This window comes from Procambarus clarkii, chromosome 39 (assembly GCF_040958095.1).
Source record: "Procambarus clarkii isolate CNS0578487 chromosome 39, FALCON_Pclarkii_2.0, whole genome shotgun sequence".
In the NCBI taxonomy this organism is placed as follows: Eukaryota; Metazoa; Arthropoda; class Malacostraca; order Decapoda; family Cambaridae; genus Procambarus; species Procambarus clarkii.
The window spans coordinates 34,515,013-34,537,145 of NC_091188.1; the positions used below are offsets into that span (position 1 = coordinate 34,515,013).

Genomic DNA, 22,133 nt, shown 5'->3' on the forward strand with positions numbered 1-22,133 from the left:
AGGTTAGTCCACCAGGTATAACTAGGGTGTAGACACCAAATTATCCTCTTTGAGGTAGCTTCCATATCACCCAGTAACTGGTGCACAAATCCTTCCTCGTCTTGACCTGTCAAAAGTGCGCTAGCTGTGAAGCCAGAATCCTATATATGACAAGTATATCAGAGAAAACACTATACAGTACATGGAACATTAAAGACCTGGCTTAATTACCTTTAGTATGAGGCGATTTCGCGTTCTAACCGGCTAACCCTATATCCTGACATTAATGGCCATAAATGAATGATAAACGGGTTTCGGATAGACACTTAACTTGTATTTGTAGACAGCGTGTTGACAATGGTACACCTTTGGGTTCCATAACACTACGTCCAAGTAAAATTAACAGGAGCCGAATTTGCTCCTGTGTGAGCCTCTGGTCTCGTATAAACAATGGCTGTTTAACACTCCATGCTATTGACGTTACTGGCCGACATTGTCCAGAATGATAGGAGCAAAATTTGCTCCACACGTCTCGGAGGTGACAACAATGGCTGCCCTTCCTCACCCTCACGCCTGGCCTACTTTGTCCAGATTTCAGAAAGTGATAGAAGGGTCACATTTACTCTACTTTAATATTGATAATTAAGTTAATTTATATAAGATGTTTTTATGATGGTAAAGTCCAAAGACTAATGTATTTAAGAATAATTCCCAGCAGAATAGCTGGTGAATTATAATGGTATGTGGTGATGATATCCCGTTTTCTTTAGACGGTAATTCCACTACAAGTTACGTTTTCTATGGGTAACTTGTTGGTAATACAGCAGCTATTATCTGTATGATATATTAAATGCTGTCGGATTTTCCGACAAACACGGAGGTAAGAGATATGGGGAGACCAAGACAAACGAGTGTCAAGGAATAACCCCAAAAGCTTCGCGGAATCTTTGTATTCAAGGGGATGACCATAAAGTGACAGAGGGACGAAGAACAACCCGTTTCCGCGTAAAAGTCATGGCACAAGTCTTAGAAGTAGAGAACTTGAAGCCATGACCTGTGGCCCAAGACGACACGGCATCAATTGCAAGTTGAAGCCGGCGTTGAAGGAGAGGCGAATCATCACCCTGACAACAAAGGGTAAGATCATCGACATAGAGAGCGGAGAAGACACCAGAAGGAAGAGAGGAAAGAAGACCATTGAGGGCAACCAGAAAAAGAGTAGTGCTCAGAACACTACCCTGGGGCACACCTTCGTATTGCTGAAAAGAGGGAGAGAGCACGGTACCAAGGCGCACCCGAAAGGAACGACGAGAGAGGAAGCTGCAGAGAAAGAGGGAGATGACCACGAAGGCCAAAAGAATGAAGTTGAGATAGGATATGATAACGCCAAGTGGTGTCGTAAGCCTTTTCTAGGTCAAAAAGGACGGCAACAACGGAGGTCTTCGCAGCAAAAGCAGTACGAATATAGACCTCCAAGTTCACCAGGACATCCGTCGTGCTGCGGCACTTGCGGAAACCAAATTGAGAAGGGGAGAGGAGGTGATGGTGTTCCAGGAACCACATCAGACGAACGTTAACCATACGTTCAAAGAGGTTGCAGACACAACTTGTGAGAGCAATAGGGCGAAAGTCCTTAGGGGAAGTACCCAGAGACCCCGGTTTGCGAACAGGGAGGACAACGGCATCGAGCCAGTCCTCAAGGACTGACGACGACTCCCAGATCCGATTATACAGACTCAGTAAATACTGAGACGTGCTCGGAGGGAGATGGCGAAGCATCTCATAATGAATACCATCGGAGCCCGCCGGCGTAGAACCGCAGAGGGCAAGCGCAGACCGAAGTTCAGAGAGAGAGAAGGGATCATTATAGGGAAGCTGAAGATGAGTGCAGAAATCTAAAGGACGAGACTCAAGGACAGGCTTACGAAGAAGGAAAGATTGGGGAAGATGAAGACCAGAGCTAACAGAAGAAAAGTGGGAACCCAGTTCGGAAGCGACCTGCAACGGGTCCGCCACAAGAGTATCATGGAGGTGAAGGACCGGTGAAACATCGGGAACGAACTTACCCGCTATCTTGCGGATACGCTTCCAGATCTGGGCCAGAGGGGTTTCGGACGTAATTGTTGAGACATAAGATGCCCAACATTCACGTTTAGCCGTACGGATGGCCCTACGGGCCACCGCACTCGCTTTCCGAAAGAAAAGAAAAGAATCGGTCGTCTGCCTACGGCGGTGCTTCTTCCAGGCTGCACGCTTACAGCGGACAGCCCGAGCACAGTCCGCATTCCACCAGGGAACGCACTTCCGTGGACCCCGAGAGGAAGAGCGAGGAATAGAGCGGAGGGCAGCGTCGAAGACAGTGTCATGAAAAAGGAGGAGAGCGCGAGAGGGGGGCAGAAGGGAGAGGTCAGAGAGAGTAGCACTGAGGGAAAATAGGGTCCAGTCCGCCTGAGCAAACTGCCACCTAGGGAAAGAGAGGGAAGGGCGAAAAGAGAAAAAGGAAACAAGGATGGGGAAATGATCACTTCCATGGAGGTCATCAAGAACCTGCCACGTGAAATTTAAGTAAAGAGAAGAAGAGCAGAGAGAAAGATCAAGACAAGAAAGGGTGCGAGTTCGAGAGTCCAAATGAGTGGGCTCACCAGAATTCAGAAGAGACAGGGAAGAAGAGAGGAGAAACGGCTCAAGGAGGCGACCCCGGGTATTCGTCAGAACGTCACCCCAAAGAGAATGACGACAATTGAAGTCACCCAGCAGGAGCACAGGCTCCGGCAAGGAGTCTAGGTGGTGTTTCAAATCAGGAAGAGAGAGCGGGACACTCGGGGGGAGATAAATGGAACAAACTGTGTACCATTTCCCCACAAAGATACGAGCAGCAGAACAATGGAGAGGCGAAGGAAAAAGTAAAGGAACAAAGGGAACATCAGCCCGAATCAAGAGAGCAGAAGAATTAGAAGCCCCAGCAATGGCTGGGGGGGGGGGGGGGGGAGAAAGGAATAGCCACGAAAACGACCAGGACGAGCACCAAGCATTGGCTCCTGGAGACAGACACAAAGGGGCGAAAACCGCGAAACCAGAAGTTGGAGTTCGAGGAAATTGGCGTAATAACCTCAAACGTTCCATTGAAGAATGGACAACGACGAGAAGAGAAAGGACAAAAACAGAGAACAAGGAAGAAACAAAGGCGAAAGACCAACAGAGCACGTTAAAGAATATCAGGGTCGGGATCAGGGTCAGCAAAGCCAGGGTTAGGGGGCATGGGTAAACTGAGCAAAGACGGAGGGAAGGAAACGGGAGAACAGATCAGAGGTGGGCGGGTAGGGTCCGGAGGAGGAGGAGGAGGAGGAGGAGGAGGAGGAGGAGGAGGAGGAGGAGGAGGAGGAGGAGACAACGGAGAGGAGCAGTCAAGGACAGCAGCAGGAAGAGGGGGAGTAGAAAGAGGGGAGCGCACCCCAGCAAGAGCAGCAACCGAAAGGGAAGCAGGGGCCAAAGAAACCTCCATAGCAGGAACAGGGGGCGCAAGCACTGAAACGGGAGGGGAAGGAGCAACAGAGCCAGAAGGAGGAGCTGAGGAAGAAAGCGAAGCCGCCTTACCCGCCGGGGAAGAGGAAGGAGAGGAGCCAGGCTTACGCTTCTGACTTAAAGAGACCGGTGTCCCAGCAACTACGTACCAGGCAACGGATTCCAGTGTCTCAACAGGAGAAGCCGAACGAGAGCACACACGACGGCCGTTAGGAGAGCGATGGACATCCGCCCGCACCGACAGGAGGTGGGGAGAGCCGATAGATGGAGGAAGAGGATGGGAAGGAGGATCGGAGGGGGACGAGGAAGAAGACACAGAAGACACGACAGACCGGGTAGAAGGAAGGGGAACCCCAGACAGAGGACCAGGAGGAGGATCCTTCGGGAGAGAACCCAAAGGGACAGAGGAGGGGGCAGTGGGCGCATCATGGTCCAAGGCCCGGAAACGGTTGTGAGTCTGAGGAAGGCGGGAAGGACGAGGAGAGGAAGAGCGCAACACGCGAGCATAAGAGATATTAGCATAAGGCGGGAGCCGGCGAACCTGGCGCCTCGCCTCAGGAAAAGATAAACGCTCCCGGTGCTTCAAGTTGAGGACGGCTGCCTCAAGCTTGTAATGGACACACGCACGGGAGAAGGTAGGATGGGCCTCACCGCAGTTGAGGCAACGAGCCTGGGGAGAAGCGCACTCCGACTTAGAGTGACCTTCGCCACCACACAAAGGACAGAGAGAGAGAGTCCCGGAGCAGCGGAGGGCACCATGCCCAAACCTCCAGCACTTGTTGCAGAGCCGAGGAGAAGGAATGTACTCCTGGACAGAGCACCTGGCACCAGCAAGAATGACAGAGGGTGGAAGGGTCCTACCATCAAAGGTAATCTTCACAACCCGGAGGGGTTGACGGCGACTACCACGAGGGGGACGAGTAAACGTGTCCACCTGGAGAATAGAATGGCCCTGGGCAGCGAGGATATGTCGAATATCGTCGTGGCAGTCGCGCAGGTCCCGAACACCGGTCGCAACATGGGGCGGGAGCAAAATAGTGCCAACACTGGCATTCAACTGAGCGTTCTTCGAGACCCGAACGGGGGTCTCGCCAAGGCAGGATAAGGCAGCCAAGCGGGAAGCAGCATCCTGAGAAGGAGCAGCAACGACACGTGTACCGAGACGAGTGGGGTTGAAAGTAATGGAGGCATCCACGGAATCAATGAGATGTCGATGGAGGGAGAAATCGTCAGGAGGCGCAGAATCAAGAGGGAGGAGATCAAAATATTTGGCCCACGAAGCGGGACCAAACAACGCTTGATAGGTAGGAGAACTGGAAGGAATCGAGCGAGGGCGGCCGTGACGAGGACGGCGGTGAGAACCCCCAGAGAGAGGGGTTAAAAGGCGCAGTAGTTACAACTAGAGAAGGAGCCGCGCCAGGGGACGAGGTAGTCACCACTGGGGGCTTGGGACTCGACCCAACCACAGAGGAGGGAGGGGAGCCAGAGGAAGGAGTCAGAGAGGCCAAAGGAGGAGCAAGGTCGGGGCCCAATGCAGCGGAGGCTACAGAGCCCGGTCTTCCAATACGGACCGACTCGGGGGCTTGGTCGCCCACCCCACGAGCCTGAGAAGGTAAACCAGAAGAAGCCGAAGCAGGGGTAATCATCTTGACGAAAAGAAGAATTCACTCACGAATGTGCCCCCACACCCACCATGGAGCCACAATTAGAGGCAGGACACCCAACAAGAAGCTATCGCCGATCTTGTCGGGGCCTCCTAGGGGTGCGTCGCGAGTATACGCCCCACAAACGCCACCTTAAGAAACCGACAGTCCGTCGAGATCGGGTTCAGTGACGAAGTGGGGATTGACAATAAAAGGTTCCCCTCGCTCTCGACGTCGGGTACTGCAGTTCTACGGGTACATGAGTATGCCTCCTCAAGCACCCGGCCGTCAAAATAGAAGAAGTCCAAGGGAAGAACCAGAACGAGCAAAAGGTCGGCAGGAAACGGCAAGCAGATAGGAGAAGAGGGGGGGAGAAAAACGAAACAGAAGGAAAAGGAAAAGATGCCCAGCAGAATTGGAGAGGACGGCAGCAGGAGCACAAGGCTAGAAAAGGACAGAGGACTGTCCCAAGGAGCATCACACTCCGGCAGCCGCCCACTAAGCCCCCACACGGCGACAACGAGCTGAGCGGGGAGGGGGCCAAAAATGTAAGCAAGTTTGTAAGGCAGAAAGTGTTTTAAACAATCATGTGGTTCCGATTGTACAAGATTGTACACTGAAAGATGATGAATGATTCCCTCCGAGGATTCTTTACATCATACATCTGCAAGCTTATGGGAGAGCTGATCGGCTGGTAATTTTTATACAGAGCTCTTTCTACTTTTTTGAAAATAGGTATGACATTTACGTATTTCCAGTCTAGGGGAACTACCTCTTGGTCCCGAGATTTTGTGTAAAGTAGTTTCAGCGGTAGGCATAGTAGTTCTGCCGGTTCCTTTAAGACTTTGGATTTGGAGGCCATCCACACCTGGGGCTTTTGAGTCTTAACCTGTCTGGAGTGCAGTCACCTCGTCTCATTGCCTTAGATTTCTGTGCAGAGTTTTGTCAAAATGCTGCATTCAGATGTTACTTTATCTAGCGCCACTTGTGTTTTATTCAAAAGTTAAGGACCTGTGACGACTACTGCTATATCAGCTTATCTTAGCAATTTGACTCCTGCAAATGTCATGGTAACGAGGTTTTCCATATGGATGTTAAAAAGAATAAGACTGAGGACGACGACTTGTGGAGTTCCATTTTCATACCAGTGTAGTCTGACACTTGGCTTTTCAGCTTTACTCTGGCATATCTGTGACTAAGAATCTTTAATCCATGCTGGTATTTTTCTCTTGACACCCTTTTATAATTAACGTGTGTAAAAATACTTGTTGACCAAGTTCGAAAGTTTTTTCTAGATCAGGGTAGATCACTATAACCGAATCGGAGTTGACTCTTGCTAGTAATATTGCCATACAGTTTCCAGTACCTCCTACTCTAGTGAAACTAAATATATTCTTAGGCAGGTCTCCAGTCTTTCACAGTAGCCTCTAAGACCATCAGTTCTGCAATTTTACTAATACATTTTGTTAATGAAATTGGTCTAATTGCCAGGGTCTTTCGGTTTAGTAATCGGAATGATGTCTGCTTTCTTCCAAGAGGACGGTTGTTTGCCTAGCTCCCAAGATGCACTGATAACGTACAATATCCTTTGTTCTCCAGCAGGACCGGCGTGTGCGATCATTGAGCATGTTATGTTCTTAGCATCTGGTGCAGTGCCATTGCCACTTTTTTGTCGTCTCGGATTAGTTCTTGTTTAGCAGTGTGTCACATTCGTCATCTGTAACTATGCTCTTTCGAATGGCCGTCAACCTTTCCTGTTTTTCCTATCTGCCTCCTGACCATTGTAGGATCTGATATGAAGCTTTTCCTGCAAACTGGACACCAAGTCACTCAGCCTCCTGCAATTGTTAAATACATTCATGTTGTCGAGCTTGGTCGACCTATCGTTGTTTTAATGTCCCCATATCTCTCAAAAACTTCTATGTTCATTTAGAGTGACACCAATCAAACCATCTTGCCTCTTAACTCTTTAGAAACTAGTGTAGCTTCATATATCACTGCTCTTAGCAGAGTTCTTCCTTCTGGTGTGCAATTTCTCTAGGGGTTTTCAGTTGACTCTGGGGTTTTGTTCTTTAACTTCATTACTGTATAACCAATAGTTTTTTCGTTTTGTGTTTTCTGGGATGAGTGAATATTTTTGTCAACAGCTGTAATGGCTTCCTGGAGATTCGTCTCATGTCCGAATCCTTTGGTGGCGAATGTGTAGTAGGCCATTTTTCATGCTCGTTCTGGTATATATTCCAGTTGGCCTTTTATTACATTCCACGTAGGTTGTGCACGCGGTGTAGGAGATCTTTCTATGTTTAGTGTAGTGATAATAGTATAGTGGCCACTGGTGCTCACAGGATCTACTTCACACTTCGCCTGATGATTGAATGCAGTTGTGATTAACTTTAGAAGCTCCTTGAATGTGTGTGTTTGGGGAGGGGTTCTGCATGATTGAGAAATGCAATTTTAGGTACTTCTCGCAGAACTTTAGCCAAATGGCTCATCTGTATTGGCTGGCCCAGTCACACCTACCTCCAGATTATAAGCATTATAATCCCAGGTAATAACTATATCATGCACCTCCATGGCAAGCACTTCCTCTGCTAGTTTACATTAAGGAGCTTGTAGACGTTATATACGAGGAGCTCAATATTAGCCATATTCACTGTTACTGCTAATACCACTACTCATCACCACACGAAACAGGGTCTTTTCTTGCTCTTATGGTGTTACTTCACGAGAATCATTAATCCTTCTCCCCCTGTTCATGAGGTATAATAATTGGTGATATCCAGCTACTTTGAAGGATTTCGTGGCTGGGAAGACAGTTTCTTGCAAAACTATTATATCTGCTTTTGTACCGATTGCAGCCTCCAGAAGTGTGTTTTCTTCATGTCCAAGACATTGTTCTAATGCAGAATTCGTAACTAACAGATTACTGTTTGTTGGTGTTGTCTTTCCTAGTAGGACTCCTCTTCGGCGTCAACAACCATAGTCTCCACTTCGCTAGCAGTGTCCCTGCAAATCGGACTGAATTAATTGTTCATGTTTGTCTCTTGTATTACAAGATTCCGTTGATCTTCACTCGCCACTGTTTCCTGAAGTTGCTTTTGTGGATCTTTATGGTCTGATGTGACTACCCGAAAGTTAGTGGTAGTCTATCTCCATGTTTTTGTCCTCTTGTGCTCCGTCTTGTTTCTTACCGTTTCTTGTGTAACTGTGGTCTGCTGCACGATCTTCTCCATTATTACACAAGCGATTGCTCGAGTCTTGTTGCGAGGCATTCTGCGTCATCTGAAAACAATTGGTAACGGTCTTTGCCATGATCTTCAATGTTTTTAGCTGGACCTCCGTAAAACTGTAAATCAGTTTTGTTGACTGAAAGTGATTGCATTTTGTTTCCATGTTGTATTTCTGCAGTGGGTTTGTGCATTTTCTGATTTGGAGTTGTGTGATGAATTGTGTTATATGAGCGTTGGCTTCTGTTGTGGCTGTGCACGAGTGTGCCAGACAATGTTAGTGCATGTACTGCAGGTCTGATTATCCTGACCTAATCGGTCTGCACCTTTTCATTCCGTGTGGTTGTTCAAGATTATTATTTCCTCCTCAACTTGGACATTTGGCTGTTGTGGTCTGGTTTGCCTTGTGCTTGGAGGTACAGTTTTTTGGTTGGATATATTTCCTAATTTCCGAGATTGAACGTTTGTGGTCCCATAAGTCACCAAAACCTGACGTGTCACTGGTTTGTCTATTTGTGTGACAGTTTTGCATTCAAAATTTGCACGTGTTCTAGTTTTGGATCCAGTGGAAAGTTGACAGGATATCCCAACAGCACGACTCTTGTCTTTCTGAAGGGTTCAGCTTTTCGAAGCATTCAGGTTTTCTTTGCGGGAATGTTCGTTTCCAGGTAATTTGCAGTCTTTTGGTCTGGTTGTGTCATAATTTCTCCTTTCACGTTGACAGTGATGGAAAGTTTGAACTCTGCCTCTTTTCCATTTTAGTTACTATGCCATATCCTGTAGGAAAGTAGTCTGTCTGCATTATGGGTTTTGAAATTTTGCAGTTCTAAGTCTGCAATTTGGGAAGAAGTGCAGAGTCTGACACTGGCTGGTGTATGACTGGTTCTGTCCTCTCTATGAACATTATGTCTGAATTCTTGCTGGGAAAAGTACTTTGTGTAGCCTCGATAGCGTATCTCATTTTTACTGTTCCTCTGAACTTCCTCCTCGTCTGTAAACTGCTTCCATTTCCTCTTTCTCCTCGACTTCCTTTTGAGGTCTCCCAGTAGTGAGAGCCTATTCACATTCCTACCTAATGCTTGAGACACTCCTAGGTCTGGATAAATTTATTTCTCTTCAACGGAAGTCATAAAATGATTTTCCCAGATGGAATCAGGGATACCTAACACTTAGTTGAGTAGTTTGGTATACCTTTCCCTGTCAAGTTAAGTTCTCATTGTGGCACTGCCCACAGGGTCTCGACCTGCTCAGTGATGCGGCCCTCACACACACGAGTAAAAGATCATTGGGAGCCGGGGGACCAGACCACTGTGGTAACAGTGTGAGTCGCCTGCATACTGGGGTGTACACAAATCTAGACAGGTGGACAACAGATACTTAACTGTATTTATCCAAGAAGTGCAGAAGAAATCTGCAACGTTCCTTCCAAACAATATTGCGGCACGCACTCCTGGTAGACAGGCGGGCAGAGGCGGGCACACGCGAGTACAGTCAACATGTTACATCAACAGCTCTGAGTCTGGGTATTGATGGGTTGTTCCTCACAAAACAGCGAGGATTTGAGTTGAGCTGATGGTTGCTCATAATCTGAAGTTTTCCAGAGAACAAACCCGTGTGCGGCCTGCTGTACCAGTGACGCCGGCGGCGAGTCTCATGGCTGGTGATCGGCTCATCCTAGTAATGTAGGCCATTATGACCTTTCTCCACAGCCTATAGTTCTTAGTTACGACTACCTCTCGCCTGACGCTTCACTACTCGTAATTTTATTATATCTTCATTCAATTCTTAATGGATAGATCAAGCCATTATGTAATAATTTTATTAGCGTCTTGGGCTTAACACAGACACCAAACATGTTTGATCCCTCCCAATTGTTAAAGATGATAAGAACATGCCCTCCCGGCCGCACGCACTCCTGGCCGGCCGGCCGGACACACACACATTCAATCAACAAGCAGCAGCATCAGCTGTGGTAATCCTCCTCCTCGTATCACTGTAGCTTGCTGCAAACCCAGAATGATTCGTCTGAGAACATTTAATACAAGAACATTACGAACAACAGATGCTATGCATGAATTGTCCACCAGAGTAGCGAGGGCAGCTAAATCCTATATTCTTACATGTCGCCGACTGTGTACGCCACCAGCAATCTCTAGCAGCTTCAAGCCTCAGTACTACAGGTACAAACGTTACCATCATCCTCCTCCTGGTGGTTCCTGAACCTCGGGCAGCTGTAAGTGCTTGACCGCAGTGGCCACCCATCTGTGGTCACAGCCACCATCTTGTGTACATGAGGACACCTGGATGTGGATTTGATTTTCAAGAACGAATTATTTGTGTGTTTACTTGTCTTCCTCTGTGATTTATCTATGCATCATAGTCCACATCAATGTGCCTGTCAGTGCCTGAACAGGTGAAGGCCGAGTCTTGGAGACGAAGATTACCTGACCCATCCCTGGCGTGTCCTTCACTGGGCCAGTTGTCCTCAGGAGAGTCGGTAAGTATAGCGGAAATATCTTATTTAACAACGCACATTTTAACACTTTGTATTGAGTACTAAATGTTCTTTGTTATGCATTGTTTATACCAGTATTTTGACTGGAACTTTAGTAAATCATTGGCATTTGGGAAGAGAGAAGCCATATTAGTTAGGCACGTCAAAGTGTTAAGAAAAGGTTCCCCTCGAGAGGGTTGAGTACCCATCTAGTTTGACTGATAGGCACCTCTGATACACAGAGCAATCACACTAACGTGATGTATCAATGAGAAAATCCGTGGGAGACGTGATGAGAATTTGAACCTATGCACTGTGCCTTCCCAGGCACACGCCTCGGACAACAAGGCGACAGCATTTTCAAACACGCCTGGGGAATGTTACTGATAATGTCCAGCGCATAGGTTGCCTGTGGGCATGTTTGTTTTTTAACCGACATTTTTCATTACGCGAGTTAAAACACGCATTATTATGTTAATAATCATATAATCTAGTGTTCCTTTCTACATCAGTATAGTATTATCTTTAAGCACACTGTATAATCGACATCCTTCATACGTGCTATCAACTGAAAAACTTCTGAATAACCTTTTTCTTATTAGAATATGCTGCATAATACATGACGCTTAATATACTGAATGAGAAACACCTTACACAGTTGGATCGCTAATGTACGATTCTCTACACTAGATAAAAAAACTGGGAAGCAGCAGCCAGAGGAGCTAGCACTATGGGACACTTGGATGGTGGCGCTGGGAGATGGTAGATAACGGTATGAACCGTTAGATGAATGGTGGATTAACACGACGATGAATCACTGGTAGGTGGATGGTGTGGTAACAGGGTGCACTAAGGTATACTTGTGTTGACCAGACCACACACTAGAAGGACGAAGGTCGTCCCTTCACCTTCTAGTGTGGGGTCTGGTCAACATACTTTAGCTACGTTATTGTGACTCATCGCCTGCATAAGGTATACTTGTGTTAGTATCACACTTAATTCGCTCCTGTACATACAATAGGACTATTTAGGTTAGGTAAGGAGAGTTAGTGATTAATAAACATATACACTAAATGTGTCGAGTGGGAGGAGGGCGGGGGGGGGGGGGGGGGTATTTATCAGCTGATGAATGGAAGGGGAGACAGTCACGACTATCAGCTGATGAATGGAAGAGGAGACAGTCACGACTATCAGCTGATGAATGGAAGAGGAGACAGTCACGACTGTCAGCTGATGAATGGAAGGGGAGACGGTCACGACTGTCAGCTGATGATTGGAAGGGGAGACGGTCACGACTGTCAGCTGATGATTGGAAGTGGAGACAGTCACGACTGTCAGCTGATGATTGGAAGTGGAGACAGTCACGACTGTCTGCTGATGAATGGAAGAGGAGACAGTCACGACTGTCAGCTGATGATTGGAAGAGGAGACAGTCACGACTGTCAGCTGATGATTGCAAGAGGAGACAGTCACGACTGTCAGCTGATGATTGCAAGAGGAGACAGTCACGACTGTCAGCTGATGATTGCAAGAGGAGACAGTCACGACTGTCAGCTGATGATTGCAAGAGGAGACAGTCACGACTGTCAGCTGATGATTGCAAGAGGAGACAGTCACGACTGTCAGCTGATGATTGCAAGAGGAGACAGTCACGACTGTCAGCTGATGATTGCAAGAGGAGACAGTCACGACTGTCAGCTGATGATTGCAAGAGGAGACGGTCACGACTGTCAGCTGATGATTGCAAGAGGAGACGGTCACGACTGTCAGCTGATGATTGGAAGGGAAGACAGTCACGACTGTCAGCTGATGATTGGAAGGGAAGACAGTCACGACTGTCAGCTGATGATTGGAAGGGAAGACAGTCACGACTGGGTTTTGCACTTGTACGGGAAGGAAGTCATTGCTAACAGTAATTGTATTTCACACACCTACTAAACGTTCGTTCATGCTTGCACTAACCTCGACATGCATATCTACTCACTGTAAACCTTAATTGTTTCACAGAATCAATTTGAAGCGTTCCTTGAAGTAAACTTTGCATTATTTTCCTTTGTAAATCCTTATTTGCTTCACTGAAACTGACAATTTGAAACTTCCCTAAACGTTTCTCCTCCCGAAACTTAAGCATAATGCTTGCTGTATCTTTCTTGCTAATCCTTAATTTCATTATACAAAATTATATACTGTACGAATCAATTTTAAACTTTTTTAATTCTCATCTATTTTTCACTTTCCCTCATTCTCAAGAATGTTGCAATGAAAATTACAGTTGAACAACCATACTTCCACTACCTAATGTATGAAACATTTCGAAAAACTACACGAATCATTTGGGTTTCCCTTTTAACTTCGTTCACAACTTATGCCCTTAACTACTATTTTATTGCCAACTCAAAAAATTTCCGTTTACTTAACTTGCAACTTTGTAAGGAACACCATTGCAACGTGACTCATCCACGTTTTCAATCCTTGCAATTGTTTTGCAAACCAGGACAAGAGGTATCTGCCACATCCTCAATTGCCCTACTATAGTCCTCTGCTAGAACTATTTAATCAAAGTCTGAGGCATGGTATCTTGCCTGACCGCTGGATACCGACTAATACCAATACCCAAGCCAAATTCACAAACATTCTGACCCATACGATAAAATAAGTAGGAGCCGTGAGAAGGAGTCGAACCTAAGCTCTAGGGACTCCCAAGCAAGCACCTTAGACAACTGTACCACAACATGGTCAAAAGGATTCCAACCTGGGATGCTTGGGAGTACCCAGAGCAGATGATCGAATCCTACTCAAGCTCCTTCTCATTATACATCACATTATGTGATTTCTTTGTGCCTTCAGACCCATGTCTGACATTCTTTATGTGTAAACTTCGAGAGAATTATACTCGACAGGTTAATGTTTCAAATTAGTCCCCAACTTGCTCCTATCCTGTATGGTTTCCTTCCTTCAAGAAGCATTCAAATTTGATTTGCCGAATATTTTGTTAGAAAAGACCCATGCTCTTAGGTGGCATTTATTGACCTTAAACTCCTTTTGATACAGCAAAAAGGTGAGAGAAATCTTAGAATTAGCTTCATTTGGAGTTTAGGGAAGATTTGACATAGCTCATGAGGGTACCCGAGTATCAGAACTGCCTCAGTTCTTTCAAGGGAGTCAAAAGTAAACATTCTGCACCCTTTGATTTATGTACACCCCAGAGCAGGGCGCTTTGCCCAACACAGTTCAATATCCTAATGCACAAAAACTGGTATTTGCACACTTGCTGATAAAGCTGTCATCTGTTATGTCGATGCCAGTTTGGATATTTGAAACAAAACAAGACTGCAATCTCTACTTGATTCACTCGCTGCTAAAAGCATTGAATTCGGTCTTTAACTTTATCCATTGCTCTTTCTCCCAGAAAACAACCAGTGCGCCTCTTGCTTTCAAAGTTAACAACCAAACCATACAAATATTTGGGCAGCACAAATACCTGAGTAGGTATCAGTGACATTGTAAACTACCTACAGCGTAGGTTAAAATTCAAATCACTGAAAATACTTACTAGTAAGAATATTGGTATACATGTTAAATATGTTAGATTATTCAACATGTTTGTTAGATCCCTACTTGATTATCATGCCTTGCACTTAGCTTCCCCGCCTCTGTTTTAAGCAAACTAGAATAGAACGAAGCCATGAGGGTAATTCTTGGTGCCCCAAGAACCACAAGAATTAACAGGAGTTAAGAACTGAAGCTTCCAACCATACTAGAGAGAATCATCCAAGTGAACACTACCTTTTCCCTTCAGGTCATAGGAGACCCTACATCCCCAGCATTGCCCGGAGATAAATTATTATGTGCCGTTAACAAACTATTTAGTGGTGCAACATACCACCTCACTCCTTGTATGATTAATGGCCGAGTAAAAATGTCTACAATCTCATGAAACTGAACATTCCTTTTAATGCAATATTCCTGTCACTGATATCTTCATTTGTACACCACAATTTAAGTACCATATACAACCGCCACTAAGATGGTTAATTAGAATTCTGCTCTTTCCAAAGCCGTCACACTTTAAATAATTGCCTCATCAAAATTTAAGATCCAACTAGAACTCTGAACGGCCTGAAAATATCGGTATAAAACCTGTGATTTGTTTAGATCCGAAACCTATGTATAAGGGCAGCACAAAACGTCTTCCAGATTGTGACACTACGGAAAATCTCAGTCAGCTCCAACCGGTCTGAACAATACGTTCTTAACATACCGAGAAGCTGCACTTTAACCACACAATATATCAAGGCAACACCTGTTAGTAGACTAAAAATCATCGACACATTGGCTTTACCAGAAAATAAAAATTAGGAATGACCTTCCGCTACTGACAAAATATTTCTGACTACAAAATGAAAGATTCCTCCAATACCACATTGACTATTTTGTCCGTTATTCTGGAGTGCCAGAAGGCTGTGTACTCGCGCCAACATTACACCACACACTGCAGAGGGAAGGATGGAGAGGAGTGGTGGCCCTGCTGATAAGGACTGGTGTTTCAAGGAGATGGATATCCTGGGGTGCGAGGAGTTCAGAGACTACATAACAGGCACCATGACGAAGGGAGGACCAAAAACAGCAGCCGTAATATATAACCCTCCATTAAACGACACAGGCCCCGGCAAGATTATGACATAGCAGTATCTATTATAACAAAGGGTAGACTGTTAGAAATCTATCGGGTAATAATAGTGGGGACTTCAACCATGCACAGATACAAGAACCGTATAGTGGTACAACGCAAGCTAAACTATTAGACATGACAACAATTAACTTTTCAAGCCAACATTTAAGAGGACCCACGTGACTAAAGGTAATTATGAACCTGTTTGACTTTATCCCAGGGAAATGAGTGATTACTATTCACATTTGAATATATGGTGGTAGTGGGGATACCTTGCTCATGGTACTAGAACTTACATGTGACCAGAAGGCCAAAGCCTGGCATACCGAAAGGGGAATTACAAGGAAACAAATTTTATAATATAAATACCATAGGTAGTAAATCAAGGATAAAGGCTGCACAGACATGATTGACTACATCACCCAGACGAGTAAGGAGACAGCATAATTTTGTCCTGGTAGAAGAGAATGGAATTTCACGACTGTGTTAAGTTGTGCGAATGAGTATGACCAGATGGTCTCCACGCTTTTATATCAGCTTGGAATCTCCAGAAGAGCATTTCCATCCTTGCACCCTCTTGTATCCTTTGGTCTGAGACCGAAGTCTGCCTTGCTGGGATGGCCAAGGATATTCCAAGCGTCGTTGCAATGTCTTTATCACCAGGGTGGATTATACCAGTCAGTGGAACTCTGTGGTTCCAGTCAGAGATACAATAGAGGGTTAGTTGTTGACCCGACCACACTAGAGGGTGAAGGGACGACGACGTTTCGGTCCGTCCTGGACCATTCTCAAGTCGATTGTTAGAAATCTATCAACCCAATCGACTTGAGAATGATTCAGGACAGACCGAAACGACGTCGTCCATTCACCTAGTGTGTGGTCTGGTCAACATACTTAAGCCACGTTACTGTAACTCCGTCTGCAGAGGGTTAGTTTCGTGCTCCCAGGCCAGAAGGGTTCACTCACACGTTAAGGCAGTTCTCCTAACCTCCTTGGTACTTTTCCATGACATGAAACAGACAAAGATTACTTGTGTATGGAATTATCTTTGGTTTAGGTATTTATTTGTCTTATTTATCTATTCGTTCACAAGATCAAAGGGAAACTAGACCAAATGATGTACTTTTTCTGACGGGAGCCACCCAGCCAATACCGTGCAGCAAGCACGGAATTGACAGACCCCATCAACTGAGTGAAAACATGAAGCCAGGGAGTCTCTTCTAACCTTGTCTGTATGTGATAATGATAAAACTAGTACTCCAAGCAGACTTGGATAACTTATGGACTTTGACAAAGAATTACAAGGATTACCAAATACGTACTCCTAACTCATCCAAAAGGAACCCAGGTTACAGCAGAAAATTTATACATGTCGAATGAAAGAATATAAAAGCTTCATTTAATAAAGTTAGATGGCAAACAGACCGGAGACAACGACAGGCCCAGACCAAGAGGCTAAGAGGAGGAGACGCTTGGTCATCAAGACCAGTTCCACAACAAAGCAGCTACAGCTTCAACTGAGACCATGGGATGACCTGCGGGTATTTGATAACAGAGGCTATCTCCCCCCCCCCCAGAGCACTAAGGTTCTTCCCCTAAAACTAGAAACCAGGTCATCTGATTGAACACCATGCCACAAGCAACGGAACGATCGCCAAGTGTAAAATTGGCCTCAGAGGAGCATTAGATTTTGAATAAACACTGCGGGCGAGAGAATTAGCGGAGAGCTACAGAAGAGACGGCGACTACGGGTACAACGGAAGAAAGATATTGGTACAACAAAGAGGTAAAGTCCCATACAAAAGATTTAGTTACTCCGAATATTCTCTCCTGCAAGTGTTACGACCTGGTTGGTCTATGTGATAATAAACAAGCCATTTGGGGCATTCCTTAACCTACAGCCAGAGACTGAAGTACACGACCCACTTTTTGTCGGCCCTAAACCCAAGCACACCAGGAAGGCTGCCAGAGCACTGGCACAATTTTTGTATTAAATTAGGGATAAAATTACGGAAAAACTAAGGGAAGGTGGAGTCTGCAGGACCACAAATAAGGCCCAAATAACAGTGCCTCGTATATGTAACTGAGGTCACCCTCTTCAGGGTGAACAACAATTCGTACTGCCAGATTAAAGGGACGATGATCGGAGCAATTGTTAGTGTTGCTGTGATAAAAATATTTATGCATGCAACATTTGACGGCCTCCACACACAATAGTGAACACCAGCCACACTAATCAACTCGTCCTCAGGCTAGGCTCGTTAGAGCAGCAGCCGTCCCACGAGACGTTCATAAACTTTAACACCGTAATAAAAACATTTGTTCCCATAATTTATTATACCATAAAATTCAATGTATATTAGGCGTACATTATGTGATTAGACTTTTTGGTGATTTGTGTTTGTAGTCCACTAGTGAAGCATTTACAGACTTGCTATTCGAGAAGCTGATGTCAGTGAAGCACTGTTCAAGAATAGTTCATGCCTCGCTCAGACCGTCTCATCAATAAAAGACAAATGATTGTTAATCCAGCCAACGAACTTCTTGTTTATCAATGAAAAACAAGTTTACACGCAACTTTTTTTGTTTTTATTCCACCCAGTGGTCGACACTAAAGGCGCATTCATATAACACGCTGTTCATTCAAAATAGACACACTCAAATACATATTTTTATATATTAGCATACTTTGCATATTTAGGCATTGTTTAAGTTAGGCATTTAGTTTCTCATGGTGATTATTTGTATCTGTAATACGTGGGTGAAGCATTTACAACATTGTGGTTGAAACAAAAGTCTTCAGTGAAGCACTGTTCAAGAAATGTTTGAACGTCATCAGTTGTGAGTCATGTGTAAACCATTTTTCCATTCATAAAGAGGAGGTCTGGCAGGTGTATGGAATGGACCTTAACCTTTCTTTATGAGGACGAGCTGTTACACAGGTCAACTGATCACGTTCGAACATTTCTCGAGCAGTGCTTTGCTGATGACCGCTGCTCAAATCCCAAAGCTATAACTATCATCCAACAGTTCTAATACAATGATTTTTCTTCCCGAGAATCTGAGTCAAAGGTATATTTAGCGAGCAAAATAATCTGGGTAAAGCATTGTAGGAGCTCTGGGAGAGTCCTTAAAGCAAGAGGCTGCCCCGCATCCTCCATACAAGAAGCAGCCAAGACACTGGCTCCTCTCCAGCGACACCATCTTGTACGGGAACAAACATACAATCTAAAAAGGATGGTTCTACCTAAGTAATATATTTCTACAGCTTCAGGAAGCATCCAAAAGAAAGTTAAGCTCTAGTCTGAGATGAAGGAAACCATCGGCGAACATCCGGCCTAGAACTTGCTTCCTTCGGAGCCTTCTTTGTTAGCTTGGGAAAAAGGAATATCCCCCAGTGACATTAGTAACGGCTCCTTTCCCAGCATAAACCATATGCCACTTGAGTATTCATAGCAGATCCGCCAGTTATTTTATAATTTCTCCCCTCAATAATGAGGGGCACTTAGCACTAACAACAAACCAGCAACACCACGTTACCCCGTTCCGAAGACCCAGAAACGTTCACCTCTAACACTTTATAGAGCCTGCCGCCTTACCACAATATTTGTTGATTTGCAAAAATGCCGCAGCGTTCAGGGGCTACCAATACCTTGTCCAAGATGCGGACGATAGCCACGTAGCTGCAAGTGCTTAACCTCACGAAACTGTACGACTATCAGTTAGGTTTAGCCCCGATACTTTCCCCTCACGCTTTCCTCTCGCCAGAGTCTCCTAACCAAAGCTGAAGCATCACTTTCTTGGGTATTTTTATTTATATTTGACTGGACTGGTGGGATAGAAGACAGACTAACAAGTATGGATGGGGAGAGATGGGGAGAGGTGGGGGAGGGAGGGGAGGGGAAGATGATTGAAATGTAATCGAAATTGTTAGTGTAACATTAACCATATGATACACCACAACTAAATGTTCAAATTATGGGCCAGAAGATTTTTCTCCACTCTGAAGTGGTTAACACATGGAGTGCTTTAGACTACACCGATTAGAAGATAACCGCTTCAAGGTATAGTGTGTACCTACTAAAATTATTAAGACGTGTTCCCTTCACCTATTGTACTGAGGCGGGAATATGTTTCCCATTACATAATGACCAACTGCGATTCGAGAGAAGATTTCAAACTTAAATCCCTCCATACCTGCAGTGCTGTTGTACGAGACCAATTTCTTGGGTCTGGTTGACCATACCTGCAGTACCATTGTATTGATGCACCCTCGTACATACCTGAAATTTCACATTAAACATATCAAAATACTAAATTGAACATCTTCATGTAAAGTTTAAGAACCATCCAGCAAGACAATCAGGTCAGACATTGGTTGAGCTAAAAAGACTTACCACAGAATGGCAAAACCCAACCTCAGACTTGACTCATCCACAGCTCGTTCTCAACACAACGGCCAAGGGGTCGTTAACCCGGCAGCCAAACATGAACGTGAAGAACGCTTCACGGCTATTCTCGTTCGTGCACTGACCCACAACCGTTCATACATTTTAACACTTTAAAATAGTTTTTGATATATGACCTATTATATATTATTTATTAGGCGAGAGAGACGAGGGTCTGAATGCACTCGTGCGATATTATTTCATTCAACAACTATTCTAGACCTATATACAGTTAGTATTCATTAATGTTTACTTATATTGGACAATATAGTACTTGGTTACACTGGACGTTAATGTTAATTAAGGCGTGTCTGGGGTTGGCTGCAGCGTGGACGACACTGACTCAGGATGGCTAGTTTCATTCACATAAGATGGGCCGGGAGTATGGGGGGGGGGGGTTATGTGACGGTTACTAGAATAATTGTCTTTGGTCCATATTTCAAGGAATGAAATCTTAAGAATTCACAAGAAACACCTTATAACTGCCAAAATTTAACTATAATAATTTTGTAGACATTTTTCCACCTGCGTTTGGTCGAGCGGTCAATTTCACGATATGGTTGACACTCTAGTCGCTGATGTGGAATAGATAATCACACGGTAGTCGTTTTAGAATTTAATTTTGTTTTAATAAGTTTCATCAAGTCTTAAGCTAGGGCAAAAGTCTACCTAGATAAAGGTATATTACTCAATATTATCTTAAATGAGTAAACCTGAGCTAATTTAATTATTTTAAATAAAGCCTTAACATCTTGTAACTATGCTTATTTAGACAGTCAACATATAGACTATAGACCAACAGAATACAATGTGATAAAACTACTCATCATCTAGAGTAACTTGCCTGTAAGCTTGGCGCAGGTAACCTCATGCACAGGACTGTCCAGGTGACCAATTTAGTAAAACCAATGAGGCGGGCGCTGAGCAGCACCTCTTCCCACGCCGGCCCGCGCCACACTGCCCGCCGCGCCTCTTGACTAGCTTGGCCTGATGGGTCAACTACCTGTGACGTCATTCACCTCACCTGACATGAGGCCGCCTCACATATAAATAATTCACAAGTAAAGTCACTTCAACAATAGTAATATAGAGTTTATTTCTATTAATGTGAAGTATGAGCAAGTGTGAGTATGTATTAAAAGCACATACTTCACTACTGGACATTAAACCCACTACTACACCCACCTAGTAGCTTGGAAGCTCCATAACGCCTTCTGTAACTGTTATGTTGGGGTCTAGGCCAGGGGCCAGGTACACCAACCGGTTACGGTGCTCAGCGTCCTGTGTGTGTATTTACTGTGTGCCTGTAGGGTCGGGCTCACTATAGCCCGTGCTACATGGACATTCCCTTCCGCGTACCTAAATCTAAAACAAACATGTAAGACCGAACTCTTAGCTCTTTGACTCCACCTTTCGAATCGCTGGTTGCGTAATTTACCGACTCCAGCCCAATTATTTTTCTTTCATGTCAACTACACGTGTTTTTTCCTCTCTCACACACATCACCAGGAAGCAGCCTGTAACAGCTGTATAGCTCCCAGGCATCTATTTACTGCTGGATGAAAAGATACATCAGGTGGAAGGAAATCTGCCCATTTCCTCTGTCTCGACCGGGAATCAACCCGGGCCCTTAGGACAAGGACCCTAGAGTGCTATACACTGTTGCAAGGACTCGTGCATGCATGTATGTGTGTAAACTTGCCTAGATGTACTCACCTAGATGTGCCTGCAGTGTCAAGCTAGGCTCCTAACCCAGCCTTCTAAACATTCTTACATTATTGCAATGTCTACTTTCTCACGCTTGAATAATATTTACACACACATTGTTTTAAATTTAATTAGCTTCAACGACTTCAACGTTTAACCAGTTCCACTTATTGACAGCTCTGACACTGACAAAGTTCCTTCTGACGTCTCTGACTCATTTGGGTCTCTAATTTCCTTCTATGACCCCTCGTTCTGCTGTTCTTTGCTTTGAGCAATATTATTTTGTCTGCCTTGTCAATTTCCCTTAGAATTTTATACATTATCATATTCCCCCTTCTCTCCCGTTTCCTACAGTGTGGTAAGGTCCAGTTCTCTGTCTTTCCTTATAGCTTAAACCCTTCAGCTCAGGAACGAGTCTCGTTGCATATCTTTGGACCTTTT

The 22,133-nt window shown here is 44.9% G+C and overlaps 1 long non-coding RNA gene across 2 annotated transcripts in view; it reads right to left on the minus strand.

The window, feature by feature from the left end:
* Nucleotides 1-21,258, minus strand: part of LOC138372775 (uncharacterized) — a 416,811-nt gene extending 395,553 nt beyond the window's left edge. For both annotated transcript variants that reach the window (XR_011230959.1, XR_011230958.1), the window contains exon 1: nucleotides 20,830-21,258. This is a non-coding gene — a long non-coding RNA (uncharacterized lncRNA). The remainder of the gene's footprint in view (nucleotides 1-20,829) is intronic.
* Nucleotides 21,259-22,133: the final 875 nt, after the last annotated feature.